The sequence below is a fragment of the Diceros bicornis genome, chromosome 28, assembly GCF_020826845.1.
Source record: "Diceros bicornis minor isolate mBicDic1 chromosome 28, mDicBic1.mat.cur, whole genome shotgun sequence".
In the NCBI taxonomy this organism is placed as follows: domain Eukaryota; kingdom Metazoa; phylum Chordata; class Mammalia; order Perissodactyla; family Rhinocerotidae; genus Diceros; species Diceros bicornis.
In genome coordinates, this window is record NC_080767.1 from 10175549 (window position 1) to 10188158 (window position 12610).

Below are 12610 nucleotides of genomic sequence, written 5' to 3' on the forward strand. Positions count from 1 at the left end.
TGGAGAGACAAAGATGAGACTGGTGGAAAGAAGAGTATCACTCTAGGAAGAGGACAGGCAAGCTAAATTCAAGAGAACTGTCAATCAACCCTCAAAAATCAACAGCTCTATGCATACTTTCTCTATAAAACCTCTTGCAGACTGATACCACCCAGAGTTTTCACATGGCAATTTTTCTTTTATACCTGTAAGAAACAATGTAAACAACATATTTCCAATGCCATCTTCCTACTTCAAAATGAGCAGTGCGTATTTTCATTAATGAAAGGTAAATCACATCTGAAAACGCCTATTCAATAATAAATGACCACTTAATCCCTTCCTTTTTCTCTCCCCTTCCTTTCCTGGACAATTCAGTTGTAAAGCCAATGGGTGGGGCCAAGCTAGGTAAACATCAGGACTGGAGTGGAGAGCTGCAGTGGCCAAGAGCAGGCTATCCATGAGTAAACAGAGGCAGACTGTCCCCAAGAGTTGGAGTTCAAATGGAGTGAGGAAGATGCCTGCATAGGCAAGGGACGGCACCAGAAGGAGATTGATTATAGACAGAGTAAATATATTAAGTATAATGGAAGCAAAATTTCTCACCATCACAAAAAGCAAGAACAAGAGAAAAGGAGACAACTAGAATGAACCCTGTGGTGTTGAATTCTTGATTTCTGTCCACAGAGAGAGTCTGGGAGCAGCAACTTGAATAGCAATGACCACACCCAGGGTCCAGAAGTTGGTTTCTAAATACCATTCTCCACTTAAACAAAAACTGGGCTTCTTAAAGAAATACCTGATTGCAGAGCTGGGACAGGGAAAAGAAAATATGAATCTGGAACAATCTGTGCTACAACAAAGTAAAGAAGTACTCAGAGAAAAATGAGGACATGTTAAAAGAACAAAGAAGCCTGCTTCAAGGGAATGTCAATGACAAATATGAGAGCATCAAAATTAATGGTATTTTAACTCACTGAATAAAACATGAAACCATACTAACACAAATAAATAAAAGAAAAAATTGGAAGACTAAAAAAGGAATGGGATATTTACATTGTTTCCAAGTATCTCCTCATAAAATATTATTAATTACAAAGGGGAAAAAGTAAACAGTGGAGAAGGTGGGCAGACACCACTTAAGTGATCAAAGTAAACATCTAATGGGACAAATCAGAACCATGCACCTGACAGGATGCAATCAGAAACCACAGCATCACTTGTGACATATTCCTGCAAAATTTGTGTAACGTGAATCTAACCATGAAGAAACATAAATCAAACTCAAATTAAGGAAAATCTAACAAAATAACTGTCCTGTGTTCTTCAAAAGTGTCAAGATCAACGAAAGACAAGGAAAGACTGAGGAATGATTCCAAACTGAAGGAGACTAAACAGACATTAGAAGTAAATGCAATGAATGATTTCAGTTGGATCTTTTTGCTATAAAGGACATTACTGGGACAACTATTAGATGACAGTAATATACTAATAATAATTCCCTGATTTTGATGACTATATTGTGTTTATGTAATAGAATGATCTTGTTTGTAATATATATACACTAAAGTATGGGCTATGGGCATTATGTCAAATAGTCTAAGAAAACAAACATTCTTTGTACTGTAGCTGTAATTTTTCTCTAAGTTTGACATTGTTTCAAGATAAAAGTAAACAAATATTAATATAAATACACGTATATGTAACACACAAACATACACATATATACCAGGCGTCCTCACTTTTGCACATTACTACGTTAACAGAAACTTGCACATATCAGAACCCTGGCCTCGCACTGCACAGTTCCAGAACAGGCATGCTAATTTGGTCCAATGTGGAAATTAAGGTGTTTTTTTTTGTGAAGAACATCAGCCCTGTGCCAACCTCAGTGCCCATCTTCCTCTATTTTATATGGGACACCGCCACAGCATGGCTTGCCAAGCGGTGCATCGGTGCGCGCCCGGGATCCAAACTGGCGAACCCTGGGCCGCCGCAGCAGAGTGCACGCACTTAACCGCTTGCGCCACCCGGCCGGCCCCAAGGTTTTTTTTTTAAATAAACAACGACTTCTTTATTTTTCTTAAGAAGGTTTTGTACATTTAATTTCTAGGTTGAAGTATTTTCTATTTAATTTTATCAGAATATATACAGAAATGTCATGCACCTAACACTTTTTATAGTCATTTTATTGCTGTATTGAAAGGTTAAAAAGAACAGGTAAAAGAAAGAAATTTTTTTATTATTAAAACACTAAAATTCAGGAGAGTGACGTCAGCATCATGGCGGAGTGAGCTTTCCCGTGAATTCTTCCCCCACAAAATACAACAAAAGTAACAGCCACAGACAAACAACGGAATCCCAGACAGTCAAAAGCTGGAGCGGAGGGATCCACACTGCCGCACATCTGAGAGCGGAACGTGCTGGGCCCCCGGAGGAAGTGGGGAGAGGTAAGGAGAACTCCGCTCCCTCCCCATCAGATCAGCGATCTGGTCCGCGCGGCTCCCAGAGAGGGGGGAGGGGCGGCCCTCGGCGGGAAACTGTAGCTCTTCGGGCTCTCTCAGCCAGTGGGAAACTCCCGCACAGAGGGCTCAGAGGAGCCACAGGGCTACCATCAACATCTGAGCAACCCAGAGAGCGGATAAAGAGGGGCAAACGAGAAGCCTCCCACGTCAGGGACCCAGAGGGCAAAAGAGAGAGCTCCCCCCTCCCCACAACCCGGAGTCTGCAGCTCGACCAGATCTAGCGGTCCGAGGCAGACCTGAATAAACTGGACTGGACCCGTGGATCGCAGTGGGGAAAAGAAACAAAACAAAACAAAACAAAACTGCGGATCGCAGCAGAAAAACTGGGGCAGAGCGCAGGGGGCTTAGACTACACAGCCCTTCACCACCACACAGTGGCGGCAGGTGGAAAGTGCAACCAGAGACTTCCAGGATGAGGAAAATCAAAACCAACACAGGAACCACAATGCAAAAATATATGAAATCACCAGACCAGAAACAAAATGACAAGCAACCAGAAATCAACCCCGAAGACACAGAAATCCATAAACTAAATGACAGAGATTTCAAAATAGCTATCATAAAAACACTCAACGAAATACGAGACAACACAGACAAACAATTAAATGAGATTAGGAGTTTCTTCACAAAAGAGATTGAAATCATAAAGAAAAACCTATCAGGGCTGATAGAGATGAAGAACACAATGGAGGAGATAAAGGAGAATCTGGAATCTTTAAAGAACAGAGCTGACAATATGGAGGAAAGAATTAGTACTTTAGAGGATAGGAATACAGATATACTCCAGATGGAAGAAGAGAGAGAACTAAGACTAAAAAGAAATGAAGAAAGACTCCGAGAAATATCGGACTCTATTAGAAAATGTAACATAAGAATTATAGGTATTCCTGAGGGAGAGGAGAGGGAAAGAGGAACAGAGAGCCTATTCAAGGAAATAATAGCTGAAAATTTCCCAAATCTGGGGAAGGAGCAGGAAATACCAGTAAGCGAAGCCAACAGGACGCCTATATATATTAACAGACAAAGGCCTTCACCACGACACCTAGTGGTAAGGCTAGCCAGGGTCAACGACAAAGAAACAATATTAAGGGCAGCTAGACAAAAACAAAAAATAACGTACAAAGGAACTCCCATCAGGCTCTCAGCGGATTTCTCAACAGAAACTTTTCAGGCTAGAAGAGACTGGAATGATATATTCAAAATACTAAAAGACAAAAACTTTCAGCCAAGAATACTCTATCCAGCAAAAATATCCTTCAAATATGATGGAGAAATAGTAACTCTCCCAGATAAACAAAAGCTAAGGGAGTTCATGGCCACGAGACCCCCACTACAAGAAATACTCAAGAAGGCCCTCAGGCCTGAAAACAAGAAGAGAAAGGGAACACAAAGCTTGGAGTAAGGAGAAAAGTAGGTAGACAAAACCAGAGAAATAGTAGATCTTTACCGGAATAGGTTAGCAACCACTTAAATACTAAACTCAAAGATCAAAGGAAGAAATTCACCAAAAATAAATTTAACCTCATCACTGTAAACACACAGCCACAACACAAGATAGAATAAGGTATAACAAGAGCAACTTAGAAGGGGAAGAGGAAAGTGACTGAATTGACTTAGTATAAGGAAACAGGAGGCTATCAGATAATGGACTATCTCATACAGAAGATTTTTCGCCCAAACCTCAAGGTAACCACTAAACAAATAATCAAATTAAAACCACATATGATAAACAAAGAGAAAACTAGAAGAATCATAAGACAGAACAACCAAACTGAATTGGCAGTCCAAAACAAATGGGACAAGAAACAAAGGAAATGCAAAAGAACCAGAAAATAAGTGACAAAACAGCAACATTCAACCCTCATATTTCAATAATTACCCTAAATGTAAATGGATTGAACTCTCCAATCAAAAGATACAGAGTGGCAGGATGGATTAAAAAGCAAGACCCAACAATATGCTGCCTTCAGGAAACACATCTTAGCACTAAAGACAAGCACAGGCTCAGAGTGAAAGGATGGAAGACAATACTCCAAGCTAATGGCAAACAAAAGAAAGCAGGTGTTGCCATACTCATATCAGACAAAGTAGACTTCAAGATAAAACAGGTTAAGAAAGACAAAGAAGGGAAATATATAATGATAAAAGGGACACTCCATCAAGAAGACATTTCACTTATAAATATATATGCACCCAACATAGGAGCACCAATGTACATAAAACAACTATTAACAAACCTAAAAGGAGAAATCAACAACAACACAATAATAGTAGGGGATCTTAACACCCCACTTACAGCAATGGATAGATCATCCAGACAAAAAGTTAATAAAGAAATATTAGACTTAAATGAAAAACTGGACGAGATGGACCTAGTAGACATATACAGAGCACTCCACCCAAAAACAGCTGACTACACATTCTTCTCAAGCGCGCATGGAACATTCTCTAGGATAGACCATATGTTGGGAAACAAAGCAAGCCTCAATAAATTTAAGAGGATTGAAATCATAACAAGCATCTTTTCAGACCATAAGGCTATGAAACTGGAAATGAACCAGGAAAAAAAAACTGGGAAAGTGACAAAAATGTGGAGATTAAACAACATGCTACTGAACAACCAATGGATCATTGATGAAATTAAAGGAGAAATCAAAAACTATCTGGAAACAAACGAAAATGATAACATGCCATATCAAACCATATGGGACGCAGCAAAAGCGGTCCTGAGAGGGAAACTCATAGCGATACAAGCCCACCTTAACAAACAAGAAAAAGCCCTAATAGGCAACCTTAAATTACACCTAACAGAACTAGAAAAAGAAGAACAAACAAAGCCCAAAGCCAGCAGAAGGAGAGAAATAATAAAAATCAGAGCAGAAATAAATGATATTGAGACCAAAAAAACAGTAGAAAGGATTAATGAAACAAAGAGTTGGTTCTTCGAGAAGATAAACAAAATAGACAAACCCTTAGCCAGGCTAACTAAGAAAAAAAGAGAAAAGGCTCAAGTAAATAAAATTAGAAATGAAAGAGGAGAAATTACAACGGATACCATGGAAATACAGAGGATTATAAGAGAATACTATGAGAAATTATATGCCAACAAATTGGACAATCTAGAAGAAATGGATAAATTCTTAGACTTATACAACCTCCCAAAATTGAACCAAGAAGAAATGGAGAATCTGAATAGACCAATCACAAGTAAAGAGATTGAAATAGTAATCAAAAACCTCCCAAAAAATAAAAGTCCAGGACCAGATGGCTTCTCCAGTGAATTTTACCAAACATTCAAAGAAGATTTAATACCCATCCTCCTCAAACTATTCCAAAAAATAGAGGAAGATGGAACACTTCCTGAATCATTCTACGAGGCCAACATCACCCTGATACCGAAACCAGACAAAGACAATACAAAGAAAGAAAATTACAGGCCAATATCGCTGATGAACATTGATGCAAAAATCCTCAACAAAATATTGGCAAACCGAATACAACAATATATTAAAAAGATCATACACCACGATCAAGTGGGATTTATACCAGAGACGCAGGGATGGTTCAACATCCGCAAATCAATCAACGTGATACATCACATCAACAAAACAAAGAATAAAAACCACATGATCATCTCAATAGACGCAGAGAAGGCATTTGACAAGATACAACATCCATTTATGATAAAAACTCTCAATAAATTGGGAATAGAAGGAAAGTACCTCAACATAATAAAGGCCATATATGACAAACCCACAGCTAACATCATACTCAACGGGGAAAGACTGAAAGCCATTCCTCTGAGAACAGGAACGAGGCAGGGCTGCCCACTCTCACCACTCCTGTTCAACATAGTACTGGAGGTTTTGGCCAGAGCAATTAGGCAAGAAAAAGGAATAAAAGGAATCCAAATAGGTAACGAAGAAGTGAAACTCTCACTATTTGCAGATGACATGATTGTATATATAGAAAACCCTAAAGAATCTGTTGGAAAACTGTTAGAAACAATCAACAACTACAGCAAAGTTGCAGGGTACAAAATCAATCTACAAAAATCAGTTGCATTTCTATATGCTAATAATGAACTAACAGAAAGAGAGCTCAAAAAGATAATACCATTTACAATTGCATCAAAAAGAATAAAATACCTAGGAATAAATCTTACCAAGGAGGTGAAGGACCTATACAATGAGAACTACAAGACATTATTGAGGGAAATCTACGATGACATAAAGAAATGGAAAGATATCCCATGCACGTGGATTGGAAGAATAAACATAGTTAAAATGTCTATATTACCTAAAGCAATCTACAGATTCAATGCAATCCCAATCAGAATCCCAATGACATTCTTCACAGAAATAGAAAAAAGAATACTAAAATTTATATGGGGCAACAAAAGACCCCGAATAGCTAAAGAAATCCTAAAGAAAAAGAACAAAGCAGGAGGCATCACAATTCCTGACTTCAAAACATACTACAAAGCAATAGTAATCAAAACAGCATGGTACTGGTACAAAAACAGACACACAGATCAATGGAACAGAATTGAAAGCCCGGAAATAAAACCACACATATACGGACAGCTAATTTTCGACAAAGGTGCTAAGGACATGCAATGGAGAAAGGAAAGTCTCTTCAATAAATGGTGTTGGGAAAACTGGACATCCACATGCAAAAGAATGAAAGTGGACCATGTGCTATCGCCATACACAAAAATTAACTCAAAATGGATCAAAGACCTGAAGGTGAGACCTGAAACTATAAAACTCATAGAAGAAAACATAGGCAACACACTATTTGACATTGGGTTTAAAGGAATCTTTTCGGATGACATGCCTACCCAGACTAGGGAAACTAAAGAAAAAATAAACAAGTGGGACTTTTTCAGACTAAAGAGCTTTTATAAGACAAATGAAATCAGAATCAAGATGAACAAACAACCAACCAGCTGGGAGAGAATATTTGCAAAACATACATCTGACAAGGGGTTGATCTCCATAATATATAAAGAACTCACACAATTGAACAACAAAAAAACAAACAACCCGATCAAAAAATGGGCAGAGGAAATGAACAGACACTTCTCCAAGGAAGATATACAGATGGCCAATAGGCACATGAAAAGATGCTCAACATCACTAATCATCAGGGAAATGCAAATCAAAACAACACTAAGATACCACCTCACGCCCGTTAGAATGGCTATAATCACCAAGACAAAAAACAACAAATGTTGGAGAGGATGTGGAGAAACAGGAACCCTCATACACAGCTGATGGGAATGCAAATTGGTGCAGCCTCTATGGAAAACGGTATGGAGATTCCTCAAAGAATTAAAAATAGAGATGCCCTATGATCCAGCCATCCCACTACTGGGAATCTATCCAACGCACCTGAAATCAACAATCCAAAGAGGCTTATGCACCCCTATGTTCATTGCAGCATTATTGACCATAGCCAAGAAGTGGAAGCAACCTAAGTGTCCCTCGACTGACGATTGGATTAAGAAAATGTGGTATATATATACAATGGACTACTACTCAGCCATAAAAAAAGACAAAATCGTCCCATTTGCAACAACATGGATGGGCCTGGAGCGTATTATGTTAAGTGAAATAAGCCAGAAAGAGAAAGACAAACACTGTATGATCTCACTCATATGTGGAATATAAACCAACACATGGACAGAGAAAACTGGACTGTGGTTACCCGGGAAGTGGGGGTGGGGGGTGGGCACAAGGGGTGAAGGGAGTCATATATGGGGTGAAGGACAAACAAAAATGTACAACCCAAAATCTCACAATGTTAGAAACCATTAAAATATCAATAAAAATAAAAAAAAAATAAAAAAAAATAAAAAAAAAATAAAAATAAAAAAACACTAAAATTCAGATTTAGAGATGCTTTCATTTACCAATAAAATTACATCAAACAATGTATTTACAGAATGAAAATTTCCATATACTCACACTACAAAACAGAGCTAAATGTTCTAAGAAAATGTCAGCAAATGTACCTTTGGCAGATTACATTTTACCCTTCCCCTGTTGGCACTCTCTCAACTATTATCAAGCAATAATAAAAAAGGTAAGAAAGACACAGACAGACAGCCTGCTTCTCTTTTAGGACTCTTTCCTTACCCTACTAGTCCTTTGAGTACATTGCGGGGCAGGGTGGTGACGTGACACAAATCCACTTGACCAAAGCTGCCTTCACAATCCACCCAAGGGTCCCCTAGTCCTAGAAAGCACGTTTCTTCAGGGTCCTTTTGTGCCCCACTTGCTTCTTCCTATCATCCCAACTGCATGATTACCACAGCTTTATAATAGATACCTGGTAGTGTAAATCTTCTAGCTTCATTTTTAGTCAACACTGTCTTGTTACTCTTGGTCCTCTACATTTCAATATAAATTTTAGAATCACCTTTTCAGTTTCCACAAAAACATCTACTCTGATTTTGATTACACTGAATCTATGCTATAGTTTAACTGAAGGAGAGCTATCATTTTTGCAATATTGGAGTCTCCCAATCCATGAATATTATATATCTCTGCATGTATTTAGGTCATCTTTAATATCTCTCAGTAATGTTTCATAGTTTTCAGTGTCTTCAGAGGTCCTCAACAATTCTCTGGTGAAATTCTCCTTTAATTTATATTCATGGTTTGCGTGTGTGTGTCCCTATTACTCTCATATATAGCCCTCAAAGATCTGCAATGAGAGCTGTGTGTCCACTGAAGCCCCAACCCACTTCCAGGTCAGGAATTTTACCTAATATTGTTTCTTTAGCACCATGAGTCACAGAAGTTATTGGCTTAGCTTTTAAGCCTCTCTGCTCTGCAGCTTAAGAATCTGGAAAATGCTGGGTGGGGAGGGGAATCAAATCTTTCTGAGGCCCTTGAGTCTCCAATTTTCTCAGTTCAGCCCTATAAGATAGTCAAAAGGTTGGCAGGATTCTCTGTGCTCTGATAGAAGCCATTTGACAAATGCTTAACCTCTTGCCTGAGAGACAGCTCCAGTCTCCTCAGGTATGTTGGTATGTTGCTGAATACAAGGCTGTGCATGCACAAGGTGAAAGTCCATGAGGCCAAAGAACAAGCAGGAGCTGTGAGCAAAACAATTTCCAAAGCTCAAACAGGGCAGAGAGATGTCCGAGTTCTAACCAGCTAGAATGGAGAGTCTTCACAGAACACCCAGGTCATCCAGATGATACTCAGAAAGAGTACATATTAATAGCAAGGATAAATTAGCACTGGGGCAGGAGTCGGCTAACTTTTTCTGCGAAGGACCAAACAGTAAATATTTTGGACTTTGCAGGCCACATGCAGATTCTGTTACATATTCTTGTTTGTTTTGTTTTGGTTTAACAACTGTTAAAAAAAAATGTAAACACTACTCTTAGCTCAAGAGTGGTACAAAAACAGGGCCAACCTGGATTTGGCCTACAGGCTGTCATTTGCTGACCCTTGACTTAGCAAACGCTACTTGCTCTAATAACCCACCCCAACAAAACTTAAAAACAAGACTCAAAAGGATAAAGCTGATACTCAAGTAACTTGACTGAAGAACCTGACTGCCTGCCAGAACAAAGCAAAACACTCTTTAAAGGAAGACGACAAAATCTACCACCTAAAATTTCCATTGTCTAATATCCACTCAAAAACTACTCGACATGGCAAGAAGCATGAAAATGTGCCACATGACCAGGAGAAAAATCAATCAACATATCTTACAGAGAAGACAGAATTGGCAGACAAGAACTCTAAAACAACTGCTATAAATATGTTCAAGTAGTTAAAGACAAGTGAATACAAGCAGAGACATAGAAGATATACAAAAAAAAAGTTCCTGAGATAAAAAATACATTATCTAAAATTTAAAATTCATTGGTTGGTCTTTGTTCACAGATGACATGATCACCTATGTAAAAAATCTGAAACAATTGACAAAAAACCCACCTGGAACTACTAAGCATTTATAGCAAGGTTGCAGGATACAATGTTAATATACAAAAGTCAATCACTTTCCTATATACCAGCAATGAACAAATGAAATTTGAGATACCATTTACACTAGCACCCTCAAAAAAGAAATACGTGGGTACAAATATAATAAAATATGTACAAGATCTGTATGATGAAAACTACAAAACTGATGAATGAAATCAAAGAACTAAATAAATGGAGGATATTCCATGTTTATGGATAGGAAGACAATGTTGTCAAGATGTCAGTTCTTCCCAACTTGATCTATAGATTCAATGCGAAACCAATCAAAATCCAAGCAAGTCATTTTGTGGATATCGACAAATTGATTCTAATATAGAAACGGAAAAGACTCAGAATAACTAACACAATATTGAAGAAGAACAAAGTTGGAGGAATGACACTACCTGACTTCAAGACTTACTATAAAGCTACAGTAATCAAGACAATGTGGTATTGGTGAAAGAAGAGACAAACAGATCAATGGGACAGAACAGACAGCCCAGAAATAACAACTTAGACAATGGAGCAAAGATCACCTTTTCAACAAATGGTGCTTTAACAACTGGACATTCATGTGCAAAAAAAATGAAATCTAGACACAAAAATTACATCCTTTACAAAAATTAACTCAAAATGGATCACAACAGACCTAAATGTAAAACTATAAAACTATTAGAAGATAATATAGGAGGAAAAACCTAGATGACCCTGAGTATGATGATGACATAATGCATGAAGGAAATAATTGATAAGACAGAGTTCATTAAAATTAAAAATTTCTGCTCTGCAAAAGATAATGGCAAGAGTATGAGAAGACAAGCCACAGACTGGGAGAAAACCTTTGCAAAAGGCATATTTGATAAAGGACTGTTAAAACTAAACAATAAGAAAACAACCCAACTAAAAAAATGAGCCAAAGACCGTAAAAGACACCTTATCAAAGAAGACATATAGCAAATAAGCATATAAAAAGATGCTCCACATCATATGTTACCAGGGAAATGCAAAATAAAACAATAATGAGATACCACTACACACCTACTAGAATGGCCAAAATCTAGAACACTGACAACACCAAATGCTGGCAAGGATGTGGAGCAACAGAAACTCTCATTCACTGCTGGTGGGAATGCGAAATGGTACAGCCACTTTGAAGACAGTTTGGTTTCTTACAAAATTAAACACACTCTTACCATACGATCCAGCAATCACTCTCCCTGGTATTACCCAAAGGAGTTGAAAACTTAGTTCCACACAAAAACCTACACATGGATGTTTATGGTAGCTTTATTCATAATTGCCAAAACGTGGAAGCAACAAAGATGTCTTTCAGTAGGTGAACGGATAAATAAACTGGTACATCCAGACAATGGAATATTATTCAGTGCTAAGAAGAAATGACCTACAAAGCCATGCATATATATAGAGGAATCTTAAATAATTACTAAGTGAAAGAAGCTAATCTGAAAAGGCTATATACTGTACAGTTCCAAATATAAGATACATTGGAAAAAGCAAAACTATAGAGACAGTAGACTAAGATCACTGGTTGCCAGAGGTTTTATTGAGGGGCAGAGGGGGGGCGGAGGGGAGGGGTGAATAGGCAAAGCACAGAGGATTTTAGGGCAGTGAAAATACTCTGGATACTCTGGATACATGTCATTATACATTTGTTCAAACCCCATAAAATGCACAACACCAAGAGTGAACCACAATGTAAACTATGGACTTTGGGTAATTATATCAATGTAGATTCATTAATTATAACAAATGTACCACTCTGGTGGGGGATGTTGATAATGGAGCAGGCTATGCATGTGTGGAGGGAGGGATTATATAGTACACTGCAGAAAAGATCAGTGAACTTGAAGATACAGCAAACTTTCTGAAGCAGGAAAAAAAAGGTAAAAAAAAAAAAAAAAAAACAGCCTCACAGGCCTGTGGGACAATATGAAGTGGTTTAACACACATGTGATTGGAGTCTCAAAGAACAGGACCAAAATATTTTTTGAAGGAATAATGGCTGACATTTTTCCCAACACAATAAACTATAAACCTAATAAAACACTTAGCAAATATCAAGCTAAGAAAAACGCAGAGAAAATAACACCAAGC

At 38.0% G+C, this 12610-nt stretch overlaps 1 protein-coding gene across 2 annotated transcripts in view; it reads right to left on the bottom strand.

Annotated features, from left to right (window-relative positions):
• The window catches only part of TEX10 (testis expressed 10), a 66026-nt gene that overhangs the window by 10868 nt on the left and 42548 nt on the right, over window positions 1-12610 (bottom strand). The window lies entirely within an intron of this gene.